A 19,464-nucleotide genomic window follows, 5' to 3' on the forward strand; every position below is an offset into this window, starting at 1 on the left:
CGTGTGTGTGTATTTCTGTCGAATAACATATCCCTATTATATTTCTTATATAGACGTTCCATATAATTAAATTAAATCAAGATTTGTTGATCATTTTATATCTATTATTACATTTTATTTAAAATAATAATTAATCTCCCTTAATTTTAATAATTTTTTAAAAATATTACGATTAAATTTATCAGTTTTGTAAAGTAATTTACAAAAAGAGTGAGAGAGAGACCCTCTGTCTCGCTTCCTCTCCATCACTGATCCCCCTACCAACCCCTCTCTCAATTTCTCTCCATCGCCCTCGCACCCTCTCCCACCAAATCTCTCTCACACTACCCGCTCTGTCTCTCACTCGACCCCCTCTCTCTCCCAGTCACTCTCTCACTCTCCCCCTCCGTCAATCTCTCTCGCTGTATGCGGTGGGCTACTTAAACATGTTTGTATTTTTTCAATTTTCTCACTCAAAGTGCATTTTTACAAAAACTTTGTAATAAAAAAAATTGACCGTTAAGGTTTTTGCCGACGAGAAGAAAAGTTACAACGTCGTTTGTAGTAATAAAAAATTACGCGTATAGAATTTTATTTCGAAAATACGAGTACACCGTTAAATTATGTTACTTCAATTGTTTTTAAATTTCAGCGCTCCTTTGATCAGCTAAACAAACATAGTTTTTTTGTAATTTATTTATTTCGCGTCGTTTATTATTGTACGTAATGAATTAGATGAATTGTAACCTATAAGGAATGCCGAAATTCAAACCCAGGATTTTCGGTATATCAGTCGGTTAATTTACCAACCGATCGATCTGAGGGTCATTAAAACTTTCTTAAAAATAGTTTTCCTCTAAAAGAATGATCGACTATACATTTTCAACAATTTTGTGATTTTTTTTTATTTTTAATTTAGCTTAAAAAATATAAATTAAACACGGGAAATGTTAAATATAAAAATCTGTAATGAACTATTTGTTGTATATATCTCGTTGTACTGTTTACAAATAATTTCTGCTTTAAATATTATGTACGCATAATTATTAAGATGATACACGATTATACAGAGTCCTTACCGGGTGTCGACTCATATTATAAAATATTGGTTGCCTTCTACAAACTCACCACCTATGTTTTTTTTTCCTTTCTTACTTATATTATTAAATATATATATGTTAAATAAAAACTACGCCGATAAATTTCTAAAAACATTTTTACAAATTTATTAAAACGATTATTTGTTACTTTCTTTCCTATCAAAAAATATTTTTTTTCAAATTTTTGTGTTATTCCCGAGACATTCATTTATGAATATTTAACGACATTAATTGAGATCGGTGAATAAACGGTAAGCTATTTAGGTGTCGAACCCAGGACTCCAGTAAATATATTCTTAAATATATTATTATATATTATTTATTATATATTATTCTTAAATATATTCTCCGGTATATTCTTTATAACGATACAGATGCCAATTATTTTCTTAGCTTCATTCTCGTTACCAGACTTAAAACATAATATATTTAACACGAAATACATCTAATATATCACTCACGAAATACTCTTACAAACATATAACTTGTTTATTTTTTCGATACTGTTTAGCCGCTATTAGAGATAAATAAACAAATTTATTATTATTAAATTTATTTTGTAAAAATAGACGAGAGTAAATTGGGTCCTAACATTTTTAATCTAATAAATAATTTGAATAACACATACACAGAATAAAACAACTGCCAATAATAATTGGCCAATAATATTAAAAAAATAAATACAACTCACCTTAATCAGTAATAAGAAATATCTCAGTAAAAAGATGTAAATTGAATATCGCACTCAATAGTCTCTAAAGGGAGGTTAATAAAATCTTGTGTGTGTGCGTGTATGTGTGTGTTTTAAACGATGGCAGATTGTCATATGTACGTAATCTTTTTACTACAGAATAAATTAAATATAGATAGGTTTTATTCGTTGAAAAATTTAACGTTTTGTTTTTGAAATAACAAACCTTGAAGAAGTTTCAGAACCGTCTAATTTAGCTCCCGATTCATCGAGGATATTTACTAATGATATGAAACTTTATATATTTTTAAATACGGTTATAGAGTTCCTAGACTGTAAAATCATTAAACGTTACTTAATTCCGATCACAGATGGCAGTTAACAGGTTGGAAAGCAACATAGTTAAATAAACTTGATTACTTTTTTATAGTCAAAATTTCTTTTTCTCAGAAAACCATTGAAATTCAGTTAAGATAATGCGATTCTAATTGAAAATAAGAATTAAAGCAAACCAAATCGAATGTCTGTTAGAAATCAATCCTTTTGTTTTTTTTTGTGAAAAAATTATTAATTACATTTATAAAATACATTTTTAAATATATTATATTAAAAAAAGTTTAAAAATATTTTAATATAAAAACATTAATTAGAAAATTAAAATTAATTATGCAGATTAATAAGAAAATAATAGTAAAAAAAACCTAACAGAATAAAATAAAAAGATGGGTTCTGAACTACGGATAGAGCGGAGAAAAAAATTTACTAACTGCGGTAACTTGTACGTGTTGGTGTATGTAAAAGGGAGTGTACAGATAGAATTGATCAGGAAGCGTAATTGCTGTGACTGTATCCGACTATTTCGTCCTTCAACTTGGTTCGGCTACAATTAGTCAAAACAACTGCGTGTGTCAAAATATTTTTTACGTTCATGAAAAATTATATTTGTTTATAATATTATTTATAAACAATATATGCTTCCATTATATACAGCGATGTAGTAAAAATAAAGAAAACTTAGATTGTAATATTATCTAATATTTTCTTTCTGATAACTTATTAATCTAATATAAGTAGTATTAACGTACGATTAACGTTGTCATGTACAATAAATGATATTTATTTCTTTCCGATCTAATGGTGTTTTTAAAACCGTATCAAATTTTGTTTACTTATACGTTATTTGTTTTCAGTATATATAGTAGTGTTTTACACGAATCTAAACGACCATTTAGAGAAGAATTCTACATGTAAATTAGGTAAGTTCTTTCAATAAAATATTTTGTAATAAGCAAAATAGTACACAAATAATGTGATTAATTACAAAAGGTTAACTCATTAGCAGGAATTATGGGAATTTAATGAATTGTTTGGCAAAAATGATTATTTTTAGCTTAGCGAAATATATTTTTATTCTTGTTATTTTAATTTAAATTAAATAAAATTTATATACGTAGATTACTTTATAAAAATAAGTTGCTTTCAAGTAAGTACCGTTACACTAGAAAAGGGGTTGCTCATTTTTTTGTATACTAAATTTATTTTTATTTAAATGTGCTCTAATAATTGCTACTTATTATTTCGGATATCAATATTTTATTGAAGTTCTGTTTTTTGTTTTAAAAAATTTACGTTTCTGTTAACAAATTGTTTTACCTGTGTCTGCATTTGGTGATTAATAATTTAGCTATCTATTTTAGGAAGGTAAATTTCCTTTTATTGTCACCGTGAAATACTTTACAAATATTTTCACACTTTTCTTGAAATTTATATTGATGTGTTCTGCAGATCGAAACGGTCGGTTTTTACGTTAGACGGTCAGATTTATTATTAATTTTTTTATTCGACAAAATTTAGCCAAAATTTTTGTTCTGACTTTTTTTTCACCGTGATAACTTACAAATTGTACAACATAATAAATGAAAACGACTTTTAAAATTCTCCTGTATGTGTTAGCTAAAAAACATAGCTAACGGTACATAAACGGGTAATTATGAGGCTTTCAATTATTTAATTTTATCTAATATTCAATTTATTATATATAATTACAACCGCGCACGTACACATAATGATTGCACGTATACAAAAGCACATTCGCGTGCTTGCTTTTATACTTTTTTTTGGTAAATATAATTAACAATAAAAAATGTAATGTTGCCGCTTCAGTGCCACAGAAAACGTGCTTTGCTTACTAAATCTTAAACCAAAGTCTTGGGTTCGATTTCCAGATTAGTGTCTGAAAAATTTTCCACAACTAAACTGAACCGCAAATTATTATAGATTATAAAAAAGATTAACAAGTGGTATGTAAGGGGGTAATGATATGATTACACTAATTATAAATTTATCTAACTTAGCCGATTACAACGTTTACTGTAAGCAAATCTACAATACAAATACGCACGCGCCCAAACACACACACACACACAGAGTGAGAGAGAGATGAGATCTATTTATTTATTAATAATACTAAGATTAAGTAATGTGTGAACTAATCTACCTTCGTTTAGACATTTTAAGTTAAACTTTTTTCTTATATACCAATTAGCTGTCATATAGCACAACAAATTTAATTTTTTTTTTAAACTTAATTGTACGAAGTAAAGTAAGTATTGTGATCGCGAAAAATTTCGTTTTTCAGATTTCAACGGAAATATCCATCTTGACCGTTCCTGAATCCATTTTGAATAGTTTCGGCATGACGTCTTTACGTACGTATATATCTCTCATAACTTAATAACGATTAGCCGTAGCATGTTGAAATTTTGGATTTAAGACTGTTATAACATCTAGTTTTGCACCTCCCTTTTGATTGCAATCGACCGGGCTAAAAGTGTCCAAAACAGCCCAAAATCCAAAAAAATTTGGATCCTGGACTTTTTCTTAATCGCAATAATAAATCCTCATTGAGAGTTTTTCAACGATATAAGTGATAATTATTTTCATCGGTTCCAGAGTTATAGCCAAATAAAATTTTAATTAATGAATTATTTGGATCTTACAAGAGGAAGGCACCTAGGTTCGAATCAGACTTCATCTCTTTTTTTTTAATTTAAATATATTGATTTATTAATAATTATTAACATCTGTTTAAAAAAAAATTACAATAAATTATAATTCAATAACAATAAAAAAACATTTTTTAAATGAAAAAATATCAGAAGTTAATGAAATAAAATTTTATGTACTTTTCATTTAAAAAAAAAAAAATGCGTATATGTAATTTAATAGGCGTAAAAAATGAAGACAGTGATGTCCTCATCAGATTTTTTTTAGCCTCTGAGACCAACATTAGGTATTGCTTCAGAGGATAGAATAAAATGATACAAATTTGAATTTTGTAGACTGTGAAAATGCCATGCCTGACCGGGATTCCAACCCGGGACCTTCGTAGGAAAGACCGAGACGCTACCGCTCGGCTAAAATGTTAGTGTTCATTAACTGGCATGCAACTAAATATTATCGTGTCTCATTTTAATTTTTTTTTTTTTTTGAAAAAAATTGTTACTATCTTTCGCGTTAGAAAACAAATACTCAATTAACCCATTTAAATTAATTAAAAAATTTGCTTTATTTTTGTCTTAATATACACAAGTTAGGTTTCCGAATTTTCTTTTCTTTCTGTTTGAAAGGACAGACCGTGGTGAGAAAAATAACGATCACACACACTAAACATATACCTTATATTCTGTAATATAAATTCATATTTTGATAAATAATTAAACGAGTCAATAATATAAATTAAATTAAAAATTCCAACCGTGTCTAAGATTCACCCGGGACCTCCGGACGAAGCTTCTTACTTAGGAGGTCGGTCGGCAAACGGTTTAGTTGATGTTTGTTGATCTATTAAATAACATTATATTTTATGTTCTTATAAACATTAAAGAATTGCATAAATGTAGGAATGTAGGTTGTTTATAGCGTGTAACGCAATATTGTATTTATCTGGCCATCTTTTACGTTATTTATTAGAAACATAAATAATCGATTTAATTATAAGTTTTACTGATTATTTTTTTTTTTTATCCTTTAATGCATTATTTTAAAGTAAGTTTTTTTTTTTTTTTTGTCTTCAGTCATTTGACTGGTTTGATGCAGCTCTCCAAGATTCCCTATCTAGTGCTAGTCGTTTCATTTCAGTATACCCTCTACATCCTACATCCCCAACAATTTGTTTTACATACTCCAAACGTGGCCTGCCTACACAATTTTTCCCTTCTACCTGTCCTTCCAATATTAAAGCGACTATTCCAGGATGCCTTAGTATGTGGCCTATAAGTCTGTTTCTTCTTTTAACTATATTTTTCCAAATGCTACTTTCTTCATCTATTTGCCGCAATACCTCTTCATTTGTCACTTTATCCACCCATCTGATTTTTAACATTCTCCTATAGCACCACATTTCAAAAGCTTCTAATCTTTTCTTCTCAGATACTCCGATTGTCCAAGTTTCACTTCCATATAAAGCGACACTCCAAACATACACTTTCAAAAATCTTTTCCTGACATTTAAATTCATTTTTGATGTAAACAAATTATATTTCTTACTGAAGGCTCGTTTAGCTTGTGCTATTCGGCACTTTATATCGCTCCTGCTTCGTCCATCTTTAGTAATTTTACTTCCCAAATAACAAAATTCTTCTACCTCCAAAATCTTTTCTCCTCCTATTTTCACATTCAGTGGTCCATCTTTGTTATTTCTACTACATTTCATTACTTTTGTTTTGTTCTTGTTTATTTTCATGCGATAGTTTTTGCGTAGGACTTCATCTATGCCGTTCATTGTTTCTTCTAAATCCTTTTTACTCTCGGCTAGAATTACTATATCATCAGCAAATCGTAGCATCTTTATCTTTTCACCTTGTACTGTTACTCCGAATCTAAATTGTTCTTTAACATCATTAACTGCTAGTTCCATGTAAAGATTAAAAAGTAACGGCGATAGGGAACATCCTTGTCGGACTCCCTTTCTTATTAGGGCTTCTTTCTTATGTTCTTCAATTGTTATTGTTGCTGTTTGGTTCCTGTACATGTTAGCAACTGTTCTTCTATCTCTGTATTTGAACCCTAATTTTTTTAAAATGCTGAACATTTTATTCCAGTCTACGTTATCGAAAGCCTTTTCTAGGTCTATAAACGCCAAGTATGTTGGTTTGTTTTTCTTTAATCTTCCTTCTACTATTAATCTGAGGCCTAAAATTGCTTCCCTTGTCCCTATACTTTTCCTGAAACCAAATTGGTCTTCTCCTAACACTTCTTCCACTCTCCTCTCAATTCTTCTGTATAAAATTCTAGTTAAGATTTTTGATGCATGACTAGTTAAACTAATTGTTCTGTATTCTTCACATTTATCTGCCCCTGCTTTCTTTGGTATCATAACTATAACACTTTTTTTGAAGTCTGATGGAAATTCCCCATTTTCATAAATATTACACACCAGTTTGTATAATCTTATACAAACTGGTGTGTAATATAAAGTAAGTTTATAACAATCATATTAAAAACTGGCCGTTCAGTCGATATAGTTAGCTTCTAAAAAAGCTGGGCTCGAGTTTGATTCTATTATTCCTCGCTCGTTAAACTACACGTGTAGGATATTACGAGGTCGTATTGTAAATAAAACAGGAGAAATTTGATCTGTTATAATTTATTGTTAAATTTTTTTACTTTACAAAACGAATATAGTTTATCGTAATATTTTTAATGTATTTATTAAAATTAAAGGAAATTATTAATATTATTTTAAATAAAATGTAATCGATATAAAATAATGGACTAATCTTGATTTAATTTAATTATATCGAACATCTATATAAGATATAGTGATGCTGTTATTAACTTTGTTACTCGTTTAGAAGTGATGACCGTTACGTTAGCGGTTGTATTTGAATTGTACCATGGCGTGATCAGTACTGTCCGACGGTAGCCAATCAGACGCGAAGGAAGACAGCTGGCCGTTCTGTTGTTCGTGATTAACAGTGGGACACAGGCGCAGCGGGTCAGTGAGGGGGGTGATTCCCCTCACTGTATCTCTCCACCCTGGCATTAGTAACCGACTGACAATTCTTTTCTTTTGGCGCGTCATCAAAAAATCAAACAAAAAAAAAATTATCTCTAAAATTCGTCTTAGTAAAATAGTCCTCTATGAGCTATGACCGATAGAATTTTACAAATTATATTTGTCATCGGCTATTGAACTATTATTTTATTTTATTTATTAGTATAAAAAAAATATTTTATTACATTTATTTATAAACGTTTTGTTTTAATCGCAATCTGGATTTTTTTAAATGGATTTTAATAATATATCGCAATCGATGTATTTACAATAAATTAAATAAAACTGTACCTTCAAAACTAGATTAAATTAATATACCGACGGTACACGAGGGGTTGATATTTTTATTTAATTTAATCAAATCTGATGTTCCGTCTTGATAGAACTACATGTGTACAACATAGGTTCATCAGTAATACAAGAATTCACACGTAAATGCACGCTTGCAAAGGGAAAATAGCTTGTTAATCTGTTACCGGATAATTACAATTTTCGCTTTTTAATTTTTATTAAAATAATAAATAACATTTACTTCTTAGCAAATGTTATATATTCATAAATATAAATGCACGGAAACATCAGAATTTTTAATTTACGAAATAATTTACACGAAACACATTTACCGGTACAAAACGAAGTTCTGATAGTCTATTTTAGTATATTTTTTTTTTTTTACTTTTTCAAGTAATCACAAAACATAGTATTATATTTTAGATAGGGTATACATAAACGTAATGATAAATTACGTGTACGTTTACGTATACCCTATCATCGTTATTGTTTAGATAACGATGATGAAAGATTAGCGTTTAATAAAATATTTCAAAGCGACACAGTGTGATTTGACCCACTGTAAATGAAATCGGGTTATTATCTAATGAAAATTTATTATCTAATTAGACGGTCCAAACATTTTACATTATGTATAACAGAAATTTTACTATTTTTGACATTTATATTTATATATTTCTTACTGAGAAGTGGATCACGCAAACTTTATCCGTATTTAAAAAAGTTAGTTAGTTTGCACGGCGTGTCGGTAACTTTATGTAAGAATTCAGTTTCCACGAGATGGTTTACAAAGGTTTATTCTTTTTTGTGTTGTTTTTGTTTGTCGAACATGTCCAACTTGCTTGATACAGTGAAATGTAGGACAGACTACAATTTAATTGTATACTCAAATTTGTGACGGCGTATATTTAAGTAGGTTTTCAAACAGTGAGAGTTATTTTCTATAGTAATATCTGTAATATCACTAAGCAAACTTTCAAAGTTCTGAAAAAAAAGTTGTTTTTTGTAAGTATACTTCTGTAAACTACGTTTGGAAAAATTCATTCTGTTCTTCGATAAACGGTAAAATTAATATTTTTTCACGTTTCAGGGCCGGCCCTTGGCCGTAGGCAAGGTAGGCGATGCCTACGGCGGCAAAATATAGTAGCGACAAAGCCGCCTGAATTAGATCGCAAAAAAAATAACTACCCGCAAAAATATATTTCGATTACTTCTATGTAGAAAATAATATTATTTACTATTTATTAGTAGTTTTGTTTATTTTTTTAAAAGTATATTTAAATCATCTCTGAACATAGTAGGTACTTGTTTTAGTTGTTAACTCGTTAAAAATGTAATTTTTTTTCTCAATAAAACAATTTTCCGTAAATCTGTATTAGTATTATTGTCTTAATTCAATTATATGTCATTTTTCTGGTTAACATATTTCTTTTATAATTCTGTTTTTTTTTTTTAATTTTAAACTTTTTTTGAAGCTTGGCGGTGGCGGGAATTTTTGGGGTTTGCCTACGGCGGCAAAAACGCTAGGGTTAGCCTTGCGTGATATCTGTTTTAATTTGACGCGTTAACTTTATTTTCATATAAAATGCAAGAATAATAATTAAAAATTAATCGAGATAAAAGCTAATTAATAAATAACAAAAGAAAATTTATATTTCAAAAAGTCGATATTTTAACGCGCCAACAGGAATCGTTTACACAGCTTCTGAGGTCGTTATCGCAAGATCTGACTGACGAATACTGTTAAAAAATTTAGTATCTATAATTAAAACTCGAAATCTCTGGTTAAAAGGCAGTCTTGCTACCTACCATCAGGAAAATCAGCGTGATATCATTCTTCAAAGAAAGATATCCAATAAATCATATATATCTCCATTTTTACTTTCCCGTCTAGATAGCGCTATAGGTATAGAAGGGAAAGTATTGTATCGGTCCAATTTGGGCATATGTGGTTTTCACCGGATCTTGACGTTTTGACACCCTGGACATTTTTCGGATGTTAAGGTTAAGGGTTCTCTCTCTCTCTCTCTATGTCACACACACACACACACAATCTCTCTCACACTCTCTCTCTCTCTCTCACTCTCTCTCTCTCTCTCTCTGTGTGTGTGTGTGTGTGTGTGTGTGTGTGTGTGTGTGTGTGTGTGTGTGTGTGTGTGTGTGTGTGTGTGTGTTTGGGGTTGGCCTCTAAATCACTTTATATCAAGAACTACTGAACCGATTTTGACCAAACGTGGTCAGATTACTTTTATATATTGAGCATTGATGGCATTACATTTTCAGCGTAAAAGGTCAGCGGGATGAGTCTGTAGAACAAGGTTGCCCTCAATATCTCCATTCTGTCTAATCACAGGCGATTTCGTCACTTTATAGGGAATTTCGCCATATTTTTCTTAGGCGCATTTGTTAACGATTAAAAAATAACAATAATTGCAAAATCGCAACCCCACCCCAAAAAAGACGATTGTTTTTAACGTATCCCCGTAGAAAAAAGTCTAGGAGTGTCAAATACGGGTTTCTCGCAGGCCAAAGCATAAGACCGGCTCGACCGACTCAACGATTAGGAAATCTTTCATCGAAAGGCCCCGTCGAACGCCTAGGTAAAGTGCGAGAGCGCATCATCTTGTTGAAACATTACAGCAACGTTACTTTGTTGTTCGATTCGGTCGATTTCCGGGTAAACCTACATTTGTAGCACGTCTAAATAAATATTCCCTGTATTATAACGCGTATGATATACATATACCGTGCTCGTGAAAAGATAATAGGTCTATCGTAAAATTATTATTTAATTTGATACTAATTTACAATACTAGAATTAACAATATATAAAAACAATTAATATTTAATCGAATTGAACATAAAGTGGAGGACATGAAAACAGACACAAAATTACAACTTCAATTATCTGTCATAACTCGGCTATTTTTTAACCGATTTAAAAATAATAAAAGGCTTAATAACATACATTTTGATAAAACTTATATTTATGGAGAACCTTATATTTATGTAACGGATCAAAAAATTAACATTTTTTGATTTTGTAACATTTTGTAATTTGTTAAGGTATTTAAGTCCTGATATTTTGCTAATTTTAAAACTTTTATTACCAAGACTTTTACCAAATAACGATGTGATTCTTAGATCTGAACTTCAGATATAAATTTTTTTATAAAAGAAACAAAATTACAGATGGGGAAGAACAAAGAAGAAATTACCATTTTTCCTATGGATATTTTTTGTTTAGTTTTTAAAGTAAAATCAAAAACGTATAGCCGGCTCACCATCGTATAAACATTCTGTATAAATTTATGTAAACGGTAAATCACAATTCCTGGTCAAACCGATTTCTAACATCACTCATCGGAATTACAATATATCTTGTATTTTCATTATTCTCTTTCATCTTAAAGTAAAATTATTATGGAATATTCTTTTGTTCTAATTAAAAAACAGAAGTTTAAAAATTAAGAAGAAAAATTAACTCATAGTAATGTTGAAAATTAACTCATAGTCTTAGGTTTCATTCATGAAGACTTTTAAAATTTAAAGATCTTTGGCTTCTTTCGGTCGCATCCGGCTCCTGATGATTCAGCGGCTCCATACAGTTCATGCAGCTCCTTTCCGATGCACTCAGCTCCTGTCAGCATCGCTCGGTTCTTTACAGTTTACACAGCTCCTTTCAGATACACTCGGCTCCTGACGATTCAGCGGTTCCATACACAGTATATAAGCAATCTCCTCGCTTCATTCGGTCCTATTCCAGTCTTCTAAGAGACTATTACAAGTCTCAAAGGACTCATCTAGTCTTATATCATTGATTACATTTATTAATACGATAAACATACATAAAGATTTATAAGTTATTAATGTTATACGTATAAATGATATTTACAATTGCAATATAATTATAATCAAAAGAACTCAAAAATTATTTAAGAATCTTCATATTCAAAAATCTACTGCATAAAGGGATTCACAGTGTCTTAATTTTATATCATTTATGTAAGATCTTTCTTAAATTATTTCACATTTAATTTACATTATCAATAATTTATATTAATTTAAATCACTATTATGGAAAAGGAACAATTAATTAAACAAAGGGGGTCAATAAAGGCCTCTATAACTAGAATTGCCACATTTACTGACAAATTTGATCCATCACAAGGTGATAGTCATGCCTTGTAAATTAAATTAAGGAATCTTGATTTACAATGCAAATATGACCTCGTTCAATCAAAACTTGAATTAGATTATGACTATGATGTTTTATCATTCCATCATGAACAGGTCAAGGAAAACTAGTGTACTGTAGAATGGAAATTGCAACATTTAATAAATAATATTAATCAAAAATCATCTAATCAAGAAGTTAGTACAAATACATCATTTAAACAAACTCAGTTACAACCTATAAATATACCAATATTTAAAGGTAATGTCTTAGAATGACAGTGTTATATTAATATATCTTGTATTTATTAATTTAATTCGTAATAGCGATGATTTAACTAACATTCAAAAATGACACTGTTTACATTCTTTAAAAAATTAAATTCTTTAAAAATTAAAGATCTTCCAATAACAAATGAAAATTATCTTGTTGCTCTAGAATTATTAAAGGTACGGTTTGACAATAAATATGTAATTGCTTTTCATAATGCTTTCATAATTTATTTATCGTAGTTCAGTTTTTAACATCTAAATTGGATCATAACACCTCAAGATTATGGAAAGAAAGGTTGTCAAATGAGAGGTTTCCCACCTTTACAGACTTCATTGAATTTCTTTATTCTAGATGAAAACTTTTAGAAAATATTAATTTATCCATTTCAAACACGCAAGTGAATACGTCATAAAATACAACCAGATCTTTAACCAAACGTTTTAATTTAAATCCTAATGAACAACACAAAATTCATAATGTTAGTTATGTAAAATCCAATTTGTATCGATTTTCATTTTGTTAATCGAATCATTACTTATATCGATGTAAAGAATTTTTAAATTTGTCCGTAGATAATTGTAAAAACTTTTTGGCAAATAATTGTTGTTTAATTGTTTATGTAAAGGTCATTGTATTAATTAATGTTGTTCTGTAAGATTTGTGATAAGAAACCCAATACGCTTGTTCATATGGATAAAATTAACATTCTAAGGTTGATGGCAATAAACCTGAAAGTATAACCTATTGTTTGTTTAAAAATCAGTCAAAAGAAAATGTAATTCTGTCAACAGCTGTATGTAATACTACTGATATACGTGGTAATACGTTTTCATGTAGATTACTGTTAGATTCTGGTTCACAAGCAAATTTTTTTCATTTAGTTTTGCCCGCAAATTGGATCTTAAACTTAATAAAAATAATCTACTCATTTCAGGCATAAATAATTTATTAGTTTAGTCCAAATACAGTGTTACACTCACATTATAGAAACATTTTGTTCAAGTAAAATGCGTTGTTTTACCAGATATTACTGACATTGCATTCATCTGCATTTGACATTTCTCACTTCAAATTACGTCATAATATATTTCTGGCTGATCCCAATTTTAAAATACCAAATAACATTGATGTACTAATTGTAGCTCAATTCTATTTATTCTTCCTGAGAAATTCATTTATATTTTCAGATATCCTATTATATAGGAAACTAAATTAGGATATGTAATTAACGGTAGTCTTCCTAATAACAGTGAGGGCAACAATAATGTTGCATCTTTTCTTGTACGTAACGCTCATAAAAATTTTATGTGATGATCTACTACACTCAAGAATTTCTGGAAACTTGAAGTATTAATACTGATACTTCAGGCAATGAAACCTCAACATGTGAAAAACATTTTCAAACCAATACTATTCGAAATAATCACAGCAAATTTGTTGTGTCATTACCATGCAAGAGTATTAACATTCAACTAGGCGATTCCTTTGTCTATACTAAAAATAGATTTTTATCTTTGGAAAGAACGCTAAACAACATTTCCAAACTTAAATATTCCGCTTTCAAACAAAAATATTTAGATTTATATCATTTATCACTACTCAACTCCAATGATTTGTTAATAAACAAATCGAATGTATGTTATTTACCTCACCATCCATTATTTAAACCATCAAGTTTAACTACTAACATTCGAGCTATCTGACTGTTCAGCAAAAACCACTGATGGTTTATCCGTCAACGATACTCTCTTAGTTAGACCTGTAGTTCAATAAAACTTAATTTCCATATTGCTTAGATTCAAAATCAATAATTACATCATTACTTCTAACATAGCTAAAATGTATCGTCAGATATTAGTTAAATCTAGCGATTCCAATTTACAATGTATACTTTGGCGTGATTCTCCAGATCAGGAGATAAAACCCTTCTCATTATGTGTGGTAACAGTATGGAACCACTTGAGTTTCATATTTGGCCACACGGTATTTAATTAAAATGAATCTCCACTTGTATGCAAGACCATTCAAAAAGATTTTTATGTTGATGATCTAATAACAGGTTCAGACAACTTTGAAGAAGTTATTCAGTTAAAAATTGATATTTCTAAATTATTCAACAATATGGTTTTCCACTCCATAAATGGTTTTCAAACAATAATGTCATTTCTTCTTTTGAAAACAATACTTCCTTTCCTTTAAATCAAAAAAAGAAGTTATGTACTTTAGGAGTTCTATGGAATAATTCCTCAGATAAGCTACCAAACTGTTCATGCTAATAGTTTTAAAGAGTAGCATTTGATTAAATCCATTAAAATAGGTAATTTCATGAAATCCAACATTGGTAGTAGAATTGTTTCTATTGAAATACATGGGATTCTCTGATGTCTCTATAAAGGGCAGTAGCTGTAGTAACTGTATACACTATTAATACAATTTCCTCTAATTTACTGTGTTCCAACTCAAAACAGGCACCCTTAAAACAAATTACACTCCCAAGATTTGAAAAATCAGCCAACCAAAAAGATACTGCTTTTTTTCTGATGCACAGCTTACACATGCAACGATTTAAAATATTTATCATTTAAATATAATATTTTTTGTTTATTTAATTCAAAGATTCCAACTAAAGCGCGCGCACATACTGTATTTCATTCATGTGGGTGTTGGGTACTAGCGGCCACTTTAAATATTCATTTATTTAATTATAATGTTACAACATACCAAAACAACTACAGCAGCTGTACATCAGTGCTACACTAGTGCTCCTTTTTAGTACAGTGGGTACTAACAAGTCACTATACCCCGGGATTTCCCGATGATGGTATCAGGGACCCTTGAGGTGTGTGAAGGGCATGCGAAATGCATGCCTGGATCCATTAGGTTATGGCCGGGAAGGGTAGCCCTCTAGCAGAGGAGGTTGCTGGCTTCCAGGATAGGTAGTCGGCCTCCTTCGAGGATGCTTTGGGGGACCCCGACGGGAGAAACCTCATGTTGAGGTGCTACAGGGTGGGCAGTGAATACCGAACACACATACATGTACATATGGAATATTTGCATCTGGTTTTTTGGGTTCCTAAGGTGTCAAAATAAAACTAGGGTAGTTTGATTTGTGCATTACATAACAGAAACATAATAATAAGTATTCACCACCATCATAAATCAGCTGTCATTGACATGGATCAGATCACGATCACCATTATTCATTGAGCACCGATCAGGTCATAAATCACCGTTCATTGTACAGTTGATCCCTGTTCAGTGAGCACCGATTAGATCACAGATCACGTTCAATGGGTACCGATTGGGTCACAGATCAGTCATTGTTCAGCGATCATCAATCATCATCATCATCAACAATAAAACTAATATCAGAATGCATTTCAAAACTTGTTAATTCTACAATATGGTAGTATATGATCACTAGTGTAGTCTACACAAATTCATGGTCCAACTGTCCATCAGTAGGTTTAAGGGAACGATTGTTGTAAGATTACATTTAATATTTGATTTGTGACCTCGAAAAGCAGCAACACACGTATTATTCAGGTGTACAGTTAAGCAGAAGTATCTAATTATAAAGGAAAACTGGACGTATGAGTACAATATTTATTGTAAGTGGAATTGCAGGTTTGTTTCTATTGTTATATTAACATAATTATAAAAGTTTACATAAATTTCCAAAAATATTCTAATATGACATTATTTATACCCCCATGCTGGTGGTTCAAAGTTACTTGTACTAATTATAAATTGAACGGCATGCAAGTGATCATCAATAAAACCATTATCAAAGTGGCATACATGATGTAAAAGAATTTTTTTTAAATTCAGCTCTAATGATAATTTGATCTCATAGAACTAAACTCCTCTTGCACACTCGTATCTTTTGATTCCAGTTATTTTCTGCCTATTGTAACAGTTAATTCTTTGATGAAAATTTATCCTTGGAGTAGATTTACAACATTATAAAATAAATCATAGTATACCGCTTACTAAGTAGTCCAGCATTTTTAGAATTTATATTACAATTGTTCATCAAAAAAGATCATTACTTTGATATTTGTAGTTCTATTGAAAATGGCTAGAACGCTTATTCTTCAGGTTTATTGTTAAGCATAAATATCAAATTGGAAACATGATTAATGTAAAATATTAAGTAGATTTGCAGGTTTGTTTCTATCGCTACAGATCTCAGAGTTCCTGTTGACTGACTCCTTTGTTCTCTTTAGAGCACAAGATTCATTAGTCAATATATGAACTTTCCTTACATATTGTGTAGTTTTTTGAAGGCAGATAGTATTTTCAAAAAACAGTTAACAGTGCAATCCTCTGATTTTTAGCACTGTTGAAGCTCAACAGTTGAACTGATTTATATATGTGCCCACATTGTTATCCTTACGTTTCTGAGTGTCATAGGCTATACATTTATATGTTTATGTTTCAAAAAACTTGAAAAAAATTATACGATGTACAAAATTGTCACCTGCATGCTCTTTCAATTATCCTGTATGAAAGAACAATGGTTTTTTTAATATTTGAAACTCTGCAAATAATTGAGAGTAAGTTTATGCACGCATAGATTTACATTATAAAATAAAATATGTATACTGCTTAGTAAGAAGTCAAGCAGTTTTGCAATGTATACTACAAATGTTTGTTGAAAAAAATAATTACTTGTGAAGTTTTATTGATTGAAGCTTGCTTGCCCTGTGTTCAGGTCTACGATTAAGCGTAAGTATCAAATTAGAAAGCGGCGTTGGAAGTAAAATATTAAAAAACAATTTGCAGGTTTGTTTCTACTGCTACAGAACTTGGAAATCCTGTTGACCTCCTTACTAGACCTCAATATGTGAACTTCCCTTACATAATTTAATTTTTTTTTTTTTTTTGAAGGTAGATTGTATTTTGGGAAAACAAAGTTTTAACAGTGCAATACTATGATTTTTGTTGAAGGTGGTAGGCTACAGATTTGCGGGCAAGAAGGGATTTTAATCTCCTTCTACTAGATGGTATTTTTATTTTTTTCAATAAAGTCCATTTTGAGAAACAATATTGCTGAATCTCAATTTTTACACAACTGCCCAAAAAGGAGTGTAATGTACTTCAGGTATATGTATGTTCCACCGTAGCAGCTCAACGGCTTAAGTCATTAAGTGATTTAGATGTACTAGACCCTGAGTTGTTATCCTTATATTACTAGGAATGTCATAGACTATATATACAAAATTATCATCCACACACTAATTACCCTCATATTAAAGAGCAATGTTTTTTTTTTTTTGGCAGTTGTGATTTTTAATATTTTAGATACTTAAAATAATAAGGCAAGTTTATCCATGGAATAGATTTACAACATGAAATTAGTATACTGCTTCATAAGAAGTCAAGCAGTTTTATAACCAATGTATCCTTTCAAATTTACCTTGTGCCTCAAAGTAATTTATAGTGGGTTAAGGGGAGGTGGTATACAAAGTTTGGTAATTTATTTTGATTTTCATATTTTCCACTAATTCAAGTAAATTTTCAGGTAAAACCTAAATTACAGCTTTGAGATCACAGTTAGTGATTTTTGTCCCTGGAAATATTATCTTGCATTTAAATTTTTGCATTATCTCAGAATTAACAATTTCCTAATTTTTAGCACTCATAAGGGTACTTTATGTTCATTTTATGAATTACTTTGAGCTCCATCCTTAGAAATAACTATAGCAAAAGCCCTATGATCCTTAAAATGTACCAGAATGACAGCACTAGAAACGTTGTGTTTATATAAAATTGATTTATAGAAAACGTGATCAATACAGGATGGCCTATCATAAGAACTTTCCCCGCTTTTACAGTAACTAGAGTTTTATGATGAGAGTTAGTTAATTATCAGCTAGTTAATTAGCAGTTTAAGATAACAATTATAATTACTCTCTCTTGATTATAAAATGCAGTTCATTCCCTGCTAACAGTGAACATATGTTATCTGCATATTTAATTTCCTTTATTCTTTCTCCTTCCTAGAAAGGAAGGGGATGTATGTCATGTAAAAAAAAAGAATTTTTTTTACATGACATACATCCTTATTTCACTCTCTCCTAGTTCTTTTGTTTCATTAATTTCTAATCCAGATACCACTTACTATCGTGTAGACATTACCTATAATATTTTGAACATTTTCAAAAAAGCATTTGACAAATTTTCTTCTATGTTCTAGCTTCTATGTCTAAAGTGGAAAGATACAAGCGATGTTTTAGTGTTGTTATCAGCTCATAAAATGACTCGAACAGATGTTCAAGTTCGTTCAAAAGAAGGTAAGATACAAAATCCAAACCCGATGTCATCATTGACTGTAAAAAAATAAATCCAGTGATAGAAATGACCAAATCATTGCCAATTATCCTTTCAAGAGGAAACAAATGAAATGGTGGAAAAAACTGTTCTTTCTTCTTTTTTTTTAAGATGGCTTAAACCATAAATTTATGGTTATCAAAATTACTAAATTTACAAGTATAATTAAAATCTACAACATCAAAATTCAACGTATGCATATTTCTTCAAGTGATAAAAATAGTAATATAATTTCATCATGAAAATTCTTGTATATATTTTTTTTCAATAAATTTTTTTGTAAAAAATTGTTTTGAATTGTTTTAAAAATAATTATAAAAATGTCTATGTGTATGTATACTGACTAAATATATACGAGGTTAAATCAATTATTATCCACAATTTAGTTATATTTTTCTTTATGTTGGTAGTACTGTCTCTCGGACGAAACAGTGAAAGGAGCGGTGCATTTCTAGCTCGCAGCTCAATCGAAAAACTTATTTTATGAGGGCATCAGGAAATCTGTGCAAAGATGGACCAAGTGCGTTGAAATGCAAGGGGATTATGTTAAAAAATGGTG

General features: G+C 30.1%; 1 long non-coding RNA gene across 1 annotated transcript; it reads left to right on the top strand.

Moving 5' to 3' along the window:
* Positions 1-2,390: 2,390 nt before the first annotated feature.
* LOC142321060 (uncharacterized) lies at positions 2,391-19,122 on the top strand. The gene is made up of 3 exons (XR_012755563.1): positions 2,391-3,026; positions 4,409-4,478; positions 18,772-19,122. It is a non-coding gene; the product is annotated as an uncharacterized LOC142321060 (long non-coding RNA).
* Positions 19,123-19,464: the final 342 nt, after the last annotated feature.

The sequence above is a fragment of the Lycorma delicatula genome, chromosome 3, assembly GCF_047948215.1.
Source record: "Lycorma delicatula isolate Av1 chromosome 3, ASM4794821v1, whole genome shotgun sequence".
Taxonomy (NCBI): domain Eukaryota; kingdom Metazoa; phylum Arthropoda; class Insecta; order Hemiptera; family Fulgoridae; genus Lycorma; species Lycorma delicatula.